Source organism: Magnolia sinica, chromosome 5 (genome assembly GCF_029962835.1).
Source record: "Magnolia sinica isolate HGM2019 chromosome 5, MsV1, whole genome shotgun sequence".
In the NCBI taxonomy this organism is placed as follows: Eukaryota; Viridiplantae; Streptophyta; class Magnoliopsida; order Magnoliales; family Magnoliaceae; genus Magnolia; species Magnolia sinica.
Genome location: NC_080577.1, coordinates 101,059,188 through 101,070,296, shown reverse-complemented (window position 1 = coordinate 101,070,296; position 11,109 = coordinate 101,059,188). Strand labels below are relative to the sequence as shown.

Sequence of the window (11,109 nt, the reverse complement as noted above, 5' to 3'; positions counted from 1 at the left end):
TTGGATCAAGCTGATCTTTGTTTTTTCTCTTCATGTAGGTCTGTATGACCTAATCCACAGATTGAATGTCAAATAAACAGTATAGTGGGCCTTAGGAGGATTTTAATGGTTGATATTCAATTACTATTGTTTTCATGTGATGTGGTCCACCTTATATTTATATTCCTCTCATTTTTTGTATCTAAGTAATAAAATGATCTATGAAAATGAATGAAACACATACATCATGACGGGGCTTACAAAGCAAAAACCACCAGCCACGGAGCTGTGTCCGGGAGAGTAGCCAGTCCGTTTCCACTACCCCGTCCTTATATCCGAACGGGCAGTTCTGACGGCAGGCCCCCGTGATTTATTTATACATCCAAACCGTCTATTCCTTTTCTCAAATTTTGTCAAGGCATGAGCACGAAATTGAGGCAGATTCAATGCTCAAGTAGACCACACCATAGATGACTCTTGCATTTAATGCAGCTGACATTTAATGCTTTGTGCATTTTAATGCAACCAAGCTTATTATTTGGTGTAGTCCACTTGGGCGTTGGATCTGCCTCTTTTTTGTGTTGATGTCTTAAAATAATATTAGAGAAGGGATTGGCGGTTTAGATTTACAGATACATCAAGGTGGGCCCACCTACATAACTGCCCGTTCGGAGCTAGGGACGGGCGGGGGTAGTACGCAATCCGCGTCATTAAAAATAAGGCAGATCCAAAGCTCAACTAGGCCACACCGGGATTGAACGTATACCATCCAAAAACATCTTGGAGCCGTAGTAGTTTTGGATGAAGATAATAATTAAATTTTCCCTTAATCTAGATCCATGTGACCTTATGAACAGGTTGGATGGAAAACAAGCATGACGGTGAGCCACAGGAAGGTTTCAACGGTGGGCATCATTGTTCCCACTACTTTCTGTGGTGTGGTCCACTTGATCTTTGGATCTGACTCATTTTCTAAATGATTCTCTAAAACCATCTCCCCAAATGGACGGACGGTTTGGATATAACATATACATCGTGCTGGAGCCACAAAACTTAGTGACGTGAACACATCGGAATCGTACTCAGTGTACGCTTTTATTGTACCGAATAAATTCAATTGGCCCCCCTATGAATGTTCGTAGTTTATCTACGCCGTCCATACATTTTTCAAGATCACGTTAGTGGTTGAGCCCAAAATAAAAGAATGTCCAAAGCTCAAGTGGACCACACCACATGAAACAGTGGTAATAATGAATTCCACCGTTGAAACCTTTCTATGGCCCACATTGATGTTTATTTGTCATCCAACCTGTTAAAAAGATCACACAATGATGGATGAAGGAGAAAAAAAACAAATAACATCTTGATCCAAAACTTCCGTGACTCCTAGAAAATTTCAACGGCTTAATTTCAATTAATACTTTTTAACGTGGTGAGGTCCACTTGAGATTTGGAAATGCTTCATTATTTATTTATTTATTTATTTTTTGTAAAAAGACCTAAAATTATCTATTAAAATGGATTAATGGATTGGATAAAATATAAAAATCACGGTGGACCCCACAGAGGCGTACTGAGTACTCAGCACGCAATCCGCTTCCGAAAACACCGGCAACGTCGGTGGTGTTTGGCACATACGACGCAATCTGCTTCTCCTCATCCCCGTCCTACTACAACCCACGCCCCATCTCTCAGATTCTCTCTGCGCTGCAACCCCACCAACCCACTCGTCCTTGTAGCCATAGCAGCAGCGGGTCTTAAACAGGTTCGCCTCTCTCTCTCTCTCTCTCTCTCTCTGAAGATAAAATCAAGATCACCTGTGGGTCAGTGATCTTAAGGCCCTTTTGGATTCGGTGAAACCGTGTAAAAGTAACCTTGTTTGTGAAGGAAAAAGGGTTTCTGGACTCGATTCATTTCCGCCGGAGCCCTGCACGTCACTGCCATTAACAGGTCTGATCTTGGGTTCTGGACGGACCTTAACAAGAAAGATTGGGAAAGCTAGTTCTAGGAATTGTAAGGTGCTGATGTATTAGGATGTGAATAGCAGACGCGGATTGGGTACTCCCCCACCCATACCAAGCAGGATGGGTGGTGACGTGGCAGGATTAGATCGGCCTACTGACCAAACAACTTTCAAATATGCTTTGCCTGGTCCCATGTCTCACACTCGCTTGTCATCCAATCAAATCCTGTCGTGTTGCCGCCTGTCTCTCCCCGTCATTACAGGCTGTGCCCATGAGTCATTGATCCCGGTATATCTGCTGCCCGGACGGTGGACACCACTATTTCCTGAACAACTTTCAAATGTGCTTTGCGTGGGTCCCATGTCTCACACTGGCTTGTCATCCAATTAAATCCCATCATGTTGCCGCCTGTCTCTCCCATTCAGTATAAGTTGTGCCCATGAGTCATTGATCCCAGTATATCTGCTGCCTGGACGGTTGACACCCCTGCTTCCTCAACAACTTTCAAATGTACTTTGCGTGGGTCCCATGTTTCACACGGGCTTGTCATTCAATCAAATCCCATCAAGTTGCCGCCTGTCTCTCCCAGTCATTACAAGCCATGACCCTTAGTCATTGATCCTAGTATATCTGCTGCCTGGAGGGTTGACACCCTTACTTCCTTTGCGTGGGTCCCATGTCTCGCACAGGCTTGTCATCCAATCAAATCCCATCATGTTGCCGCCTGTCTCTCCCAGTCATTACAAGCTGTGCCCATGAGTCATTGATCCCAGTATATCTGTCTCACGGATGGTTGACACCCCTACTTCCTGTTGGCGGGGTACAGATAACATGCCTCCAGGATACTCGCTTGGATTTTTGGTTGCTAGCAAAGGGACCCATTCGTCAGTGATCCAGACCATTGGTTTGTTACATCCAAAGTGTATGGTACCATTTGCTAAAAATCTCCAAGGTTGGAAGATCTTAACTTCTAGATTACAAATTGAAGGTCAAGAAGAAATAAGAGGCAACAATCCACAATCGACTGAGAAAATGTTGTAAGATTCTTGTTTAGGAAGCGAGCTGGTGAGGTAATGGTTGAGATTAACCAAAAAAATGGGTCCCACTGCTACAAACTGAAAAACTCAAGTATAATGTGAATTTCCTTTGGTAGAGTATGATTAATTCCTTGGTCACCTGATTAGGTCTTAGATCAAGAAAGAAAAAGCAGCAGAAGCTGAAGAGAGGAGAAGAGGAGAGATGATATATCGAAGATGGAGTCTGTTGATAACCCCACCGATCATAGTGGGGTCCATTGTAACTGCAACCCTCTTCTATAACTTCTACTTGGGTGGCAATGTATGTCTCTCTCTCTCTCTCTCTCTCTCTCTCTCTCTCTCTCTCTCTCTCATGTTTATATCAATTTCTGGATTTTTCTGAGTTTGGTTTCTCTTTTTCTATTCTATGTTTGTTTCAGTTTCTTGATCCTTCCCAAATGTGGAACAAAAATGTCTGATTATAAGTGGTAACGCCAGATCTGTAATGTCGAGAATAATAATTTCCAATTTTTGGAATTTCTATTCTTTTAGTAGAATTTCCAGAATTCATGAAACAGTATTAGTGTGGATATGATAGAGCTCTTGTTTTCCAATAGGTCATGAGACAAGAGTGCCCCATTTCGTGATTGTTCGAAATTCTACACAAGTAAAAAAAAAAAAAATCCCAAAATTAACAGTACTTCTCCCCTCTTTAAATTGCTGTCATCCATATGCATTTTTTTCCCGTACCATGAATCAGTTGCAGAGTTATATTCTTCTTCGATTGAATGATGGTCAAGATATATTGTTCAAAGAAAAAGAATGACGGTCAAGATAGGGTGATGGTCCACAACCATTTGTAGATGGTGGCGACTCAATCCACTTTAAAGGCAGTTTATGGTGTATGATTATGTCAATCCAGATTGTCCAGACCATGGGGCCTACTGGGCTGAAATTGCCACAAGTCACTGTAGCAAGAAGAAAACCCTGTGGGGGAATGAGGAGATTTCGTCCCCTGAAAGAAGGGAAAGACAGTGGTGATGATTTACTACCATTTATAGGTGGTTGCAATTCATCTGCCATATATGTGGTGTATACATTAGTCCAAAATCCAAATTGTCTGATCGTTGGATTGTCCGACCTACCACAGGAAGAAAATTAAATTGATTGAATTAGTGGGTACCAAGTGGATGGCTAAAAACATAGCATTAGCAGTCTGAATTTTGGGCAAATTGGATGGTTAAGATTTCCCATCCATTCTGCCTGATTTCAAGGTGGTCTTTATTGTTGTGCATGTATGATGTACGCCATGTGTCACAATTATCATTATCCTCATCATTATTATCTAAGCCTTATCCTCCATTTGGGGTAGGCTACATGAATCATGTTCTACCATTGCACTCTATTAAGAGCCATAACTTCAGTTAGACCATATTTCAAATCTTTTCTTACTACCTCCACTCACGTGCTTTCGGGCCTTCCCCTTGCCCTTGTAGAGCCTTCAACTGGTACAAATTCACTGCTAACCGACGCAGTTCTTGGTCCTCGTTGCTCATGACCAAACCATCTAAGTCTACTTTCCTTCATCTTATTACCTATTGGTGCCACTCCTAGGTTTCGTCGAATGCATTCATTTCTAATTCTATACTTCCTCGTCATGCTACTCATCCATTCAGCATCCTCATTTCAGCTAATCATCATGTGAACATGTTATTCCTTCACTGCCTAACGTTCTGTCCCATAAAGCATGTCTGGTCTTATAACTATCCTATAAAATTTATCTTTTTAGTGTGTGTGGGACACTATGATCACATAAAACTCCAGAGGCACATCTCCATTTCTTCCACTCAGCTTGAATTCTATGGGCAATATCCCTTCTCAATCTCTTCACTCTCATGAATTATCGACCCAAGGTATGGAAAGTGGTAATTTTGGGAAACTCGTTGGTAAGCAATCTTAAATAATTCCTCGTTTTGACTCCTATTGTTACTAAAATTGCACACCATATATATTCCATTTTAGTCTAACTAATTTTAACTCCTTTATATTCTAAAGCACCCCTCCATAAATCTAGCTTTGTGTTTATCCCTCCCTCGTCTTATCAATCAAAACTATGCAAACAACACACACCATGGGATCTCTTCTTGTGAATGCCTCATTAACTCTTTCATAACCAATGCAAAAAGGTGCAGGCTCAATGGTGACCCTTAGTGCAAGCCGACAGTAATTGGGAACTCATTGCCTCTTCTCTGGTGGTCCTCTTACATTTGTTATGGCTCCCTTACACATATGCTTAATCATATCAATATATCATCTTGAAACTCCTTTCATTCCCAACACTCGCCAGATTAACTCTCTAGGGACCCTATTATATGTTTTTCTCAAATCAACAAAAACCAGGTGGAATCCTTCCTCTCCCTATATTTTTACATCAGTTGTTTGAGTAGGAAAATAGCTTCAGTGGTATACCTCCCTAGCATGAAGCCAAATTGATTTTCCAATACGTTCGTCTCATGCCTAGTCTCTACTCAATCATTCTCAGTTTCATATATGGGGTAGGGATAGCCGTAGATAAGTCATGACGAACTACCACAATTTGGCGGCCCTAAAATGGATTCTTACCTTCTTCCATTAATGAAGGTAAGAAGTTGCAGATTGTAATGGCTATATCAGGATAGAGCATCACATCTGTTCTCCAACAAATTTCGAGTTTCCTTCTTGATGCCATCATCATAATATGTGAATGTCCTAGTTTCCTTCTGAGTTTCCTTCCCTACAGGATTCATGGATCAACCATGGGAGTGGATGAGTTTCAGATGGGCTAATAGGTGCTGGATTTTGGGCTGGAATAGGGCTGATTTTTAGGGCTTTTAATGGGCTAGAATAGAGGCTGGATTTTCGGCTGGAATAGAGGCTGAATTTTGGGCTTTTAATGGGCTGCAGTAAGGGCTGGATTTGGACTAGAATATGGCTGATTTTTTGTGCTTTTAATGGACTGGAATATGGCTGCTTTTTTGGGGGTTTTAAAGGGCTGGAATAGTTTTTTTTAATATAATTTAATTTTATTTATTTATAGGAAAAGATGCTGAATTCTATGGTTAAAGAACTTGGAAACAGAATATCATGATTATTGTTGATTTAGGGCTTCAATCCAAGCGTTGGAACCCGCTTTGATACTAAACTGGCGTAGCCAGCTGATGGAAAAGATTTGCCCAAATGTAGGCACGTTGAATCTAAGCACGAGAATCACAAACAAAGTAAAAAAAGAAAAATCCAAAAATTTTATTCAATTCAAAGGTGCCTTGAGACTACTTAGGTGAGGTCCTTAAGTATGTTCCTTCTACAAAGAATGTAGGTTCATAACGTCATTGACAATCAATGACTTGTTACAAAAATGGAAAAGTAATAAAAAAAGAGATGCTTAATGGACATCCCACTTTGATGGTTTGGCTCACACAATGGATGGTCCACATCAAAGGCGGGCTTCATATGATGGTTGATCCATATCTAGTGTACGACATAATGGATGGCCCAAATGTCTTAAAATATGAAGATCGTGGTTATCCATTCTTTTGTCATTTGGGGCATGGTTCATCTATGGTGAGATCCACCAAAACAACCATTTGGATTGCTCTCATAATAGAGTTGTTGTAATATTTAAAAATGACGTCAACTACCCCTTAAAAAAAGCTCTTATTTGAAAGTTTTACCAAACGTGCTTATTTCAAATGAGAGTTAAAAAAAACTTGAAAAAATGATTTTACCAAACGAGCTTATTTAAAACAAGAGCTAGAACAAAAAGAGCTTATTGGAGTAGCTCTTATTGAATTAGACTAGAGATGCCAAACAAGCCCTAAAAGAGCAGGTTTAATCCTTTGATGGATGTATTTCACATTTATTATTGTTTTCCCAACCCAAGTTCGAAATTATTTGAATCAGAGCAATCAATTTCTTGAACTGAATATAACATGCCATCTTTCCTCTTTGGATTTGCAGGAGCGGTTCTTTAAGAAGTACAGGGAGCAGGAGTCATCCCAATCCCCTAAGAAGGAATGAGAAAAGGGTCGTCACCACAATCTGCTGATAATACTTCCTTGTCCATGTTTGTACATGTGCCTATGCAAACTTCTAATCAAGTTGTAGTTTTGCTAACATGAAAATTTGAGCTTAATAAAATACAATGGCACATGCAATGACTTTTTCTTTCCTTTTCTTTAAAGCTCTTGAAAATCATTGTATTATTCTAATTACTGGTATCTGTTGCTAGATGACTATTTCTAGAAATGATCACACTCTGTCGTGAAAAGGGTGGCCATTTTCAGGCTAACCACCCGAACATGATCAATGTTTAACAGAACCACTCGAACATGATCACAGACTTGACACTAATACTGTGCATTACCACCTGCGACTGCCATTCTTCGTACTCTTCCATTTACGCTTGTATATCTACCATTGTTCAGACGCTTTATCCTTTCATATTTATCCATTACTCTACCTCATTTGACTCCTGCATTCAGCCAAATCAACAATAGAGAAAGGGGAAAAATCATAGGGAAGAAAAAAGATTACAAATAACTTCTCTGTAACTCAAGAATTAACTTCCTTTTTACATGAAATCAAAGCACCCAGAGCTGCTTTTCTTGGTCTTTCCTGCGATAATTCCTTCGTCATTTCTTTGGTGTAGTGGTAGAGAATGCTATATATATCGTGCTTGCTACAGAGCAATTTGTTGTGACATACAGAGATCAGTTGTTATCTGTGTTTTCGTCTATTTTACTTAAAGAAAAGGAAAGAATTGCTGGGTTTCTTTGGTTTTATTAAGATGGGGACAATCTCTTCTTCCCTTTTCTTTTCCTTCATTTCCGCATATGACTCCACTGCAATATATAATCAGCTTTAAAATTGAAACTGCTATGGGTTTTACTGGACGAATTTGTAGGAACAGTTGATGTGAGAATCTCAACCACCTCCTTTCATGCTTTTTCATCCTGACTAGCAAAAGTAAGATTCCTTATCAGCCTGTGATTTTTTTTCACATGTTTTCTTATCGCCAGTCCTTTTTTAAGTTGTTCCGTCTTGCTTCAAGGATGTGCGAGGTTTCTTTGAATTCAACGGTTGGGTTTGCTTTCTTGACTGGATTTAGAAAACTAATTGGTATTACTGGATTTCTCAGTCCCAGCAAATGGGAAATGGTTTTATCTTTAATCTCTGAAATCCTTTTCTTGTTTTCCTTACCACATTTATCTTTCTGTACACCACAGGATATTTGCAGTTGCAGATTCTTCTTTTCTAGGTTTGCATTTTTCGTACCTTTGTGATTTGATATGGAAGAGGAAAGGCCTAGATAGCACATAGAAGAAGAACAAGAATTGTATGAAAAATGTTATGGGGAAATCTGAATAAGGACAATCCGGGTCGTCCTGAGCTGTCCAAATCAGTTATTAAGGCCTCGGAAGGAGAGCATCGTGCCAAGTGTAAGCCGACTTCTGGATTGCCAACCTCTGGATTATGAGTATAAGCGGGCTGAGATGAGCTCTCTCGTCTTCGTTCACTTGTACGTTCGATCCCGAGGTGAGTTATTTGATCGACTCTGTATTACAGCCCTGATTGGCTGATCCGAACCCTCACCCTCATCTGAAGAAGGATGGCTGAGCCGAGCTCCGGTCCTCGTCCTTGGCTTCATTCAACGAACTTTGACCCCGGTGATCTGATGACGAACTCCGACCACAAGTACTCGGTCATGGGCTTAAACAAAGACGAGGTCGAGCTTAGATCATATTATTCCGAATATCGAGTCTGGGCACTATCCTAAATGCGGACGTGACCGAAGATCTCGCCCGAGGATACGCGCCCTGAAGACACAATACACTGCACGACCCTAAGATTACGAATAATATCTACACGATTACAGTATCTGCTTGATCGAGTAAATAGTGCCGAAATTGACGGACGAGATCTTCTCTACCCACAGGTATAAATACCAGGGGACTCCATTGGTACAGGTATGCGATATCTCGCACCCTCTATCTACATCATACGAGTTAGACCTAGATTCCCAAGCCTGACTTAGGCATCGGAGGGTCCCCCGGCTGATCTAGGGTCTCCTTTGCTTACCCTTGTGCAGGACCAGGGTTCGTTTGAACTTCGCGGCATTGAGTGGAGGGTGGTCCAGATTTTGACCTCAACAAAAATAAAAATGAGATATCTAAGGAAAGCCAAGCAGAAGAATTTCTAGGCTACAAACCAAAGATGGGTTTGAATTCTTTTAATCTAATAAGCAACTTTCACTGCCCAAACTAAAGCTTATCTTGCTCAACTCAGTTTTCAAATTCCCCTTTTCTTCTCTACATGTCATGTCAGTTCAATAGCATTCTGAGTGTTCTCCCTGAGGTGAATGTGTTCAGCTTTCCTTACATTCTTGGAATTCTGTCTTAAAAATTGACTTGGATCCTTGGCTCCCAGTGGGTTTCCTTACACAGTCTTGGCTTGGTGTCTCCATAGAACGGTTTTCTCCTAAGATTTTGGCCTCTTTGGGATTTTTGGCTTCAGTCACTCTCTTTTCCTTCTTCTAAATGGCGGAATGGGATCAGCATCCTTGTACGTGATGGCGTTGCCCTTTTTCATGAGAGAGCTTGATATATGATGGACGACAACATGGTCTAGATGTCCAAAAAAGTCCCCTTGATTTACATGCTAAAGTACAAAATGGTTTTTTTTTTTTGTAATGGGCAGTAATAGATGTTCGTGGTCATCTGGTTGGTGCATATCTCTTTCAATGACTATGTTTATTTTAGTTGTTCCATTTTTTCTTAACCTTCCAAGATAATGCAATTGGAGGTAAAACCTAACTGCAACCAGTGCTCGGAATTGAATACCCGGATCAAATCAGAGTGGAGGCGTGGGCGCCATCGGGTCTCGCAATAGAAGAACACCCAACACATCTTGAGATCGAATTTGATTTCTTTTCTAGTTGGGGATTAGGAGCTGGCATCAAATCCACTAAAAGCAATAGTGGGTTTGTCGATGACTCTCAACCACCATCCGTAGACCCGTTTTGGATCAGACTTTTGGATGTCATATACACATCACGGTGGACGGCCTAGGGAGGTTTTAACAGCAGGCATATTTCCCTACCGACTTTTTCCTTGTCATGTGGCCCACATGAGCTTTGAATCTGACACATTTTTGGGCTATTGTCCTAACATGAGTGGGCAAAACGGATGCATGGGGTGGATTTCTCACAAACATCAATTTGGCTCCAATCTATCTTCTGACAATAGGAACTTTCTGACAGGGTCGATGAACGTGCCAAAGCTACTTGCTAGTTAACTCTGTGGGGCCCACTGTGGTGTATGCTTCTTATCTACGTTGTTCATCCGTTTTTCGAGCCCATTTTAGGGCTCGAGCCCAAAATTGAAGCATATCCAAAGCTCAAGTGGACCACACTGCAGGAAACAATGAGAATTGAATGCTTACCGTTAAAAACTTCTTAGGGCTAAAGAAGTTTTGGATCAAGTTGATATTTTGTGTGTTCCCTTCATACATATCTGTGTGAGCTTATGAACAGGTTGGATGAAAAATAAACATCACTGTGGGCCCTAGGTAGGTCTCAACGGTGGACATCATTATCCCCACTATTTCTTGTGTTGTGGTGGTCCACTTGAGCTCTGGATACGCTTCATGTCTCTGCTCATGCCCTAAACTGATATGGAAAAACCAAATTGAATGCCTACCATGTCTGCACGCTGAATAAACATCAATATGGGCCCTAAAAAATTCACTGTGGGCCCTAAAATATGCTTCCACAATGCTTCAAGTTTCAAACATCCTTTATTGATATCATCTCTAACAGTGGCTCGTGGCCCAATCAAATCCCACCATCTATATAATCATAGCATATCATGGCGTATAAATGGTTTCCTTATCCACGCAAACAAGATTCTAAGCTCAATACATGAATCGTGGCAGGTTTCAGTGATCTATCCGGGTACCGATGTGGACCATTCATTAGGTAGGAGACACTAGAAAATGACATATACCAAAAGTAAGGCTAGTACACTCGTCTTGACAGGGCTGCAACTTAGGTTAGGTTTGCGTCGGGTCGGGTTATCTAGGTCCTCATGTTATGTTTGAGTTGAAAGGTACCA

At 40.9% G+C, this 11,109-nt stretch overlaps 1 long non-coding RNA gene across 1 annotated transcript; it reads left to right on the top strand.

The window, feature by feature from the left end:
- The first annotated feature begins 1,610 nt into the window (after positions 1-1,610).
- Positions 1,611-7,327, top strand: LOC131246444 (uncharacterized). Its single transcript, XR_009171379.1, has 3 exons — positions 1,611-1,744; positions 3,128-3,281; positions 6,956-7,327. It is a non-coding gene; the product is annotated as an uncharacterized LOC131246444 (long non-coding RNA).
- The last annotated feature ends 3,782 nt before the right edge of the window (positions 7,328-11,109 follow it).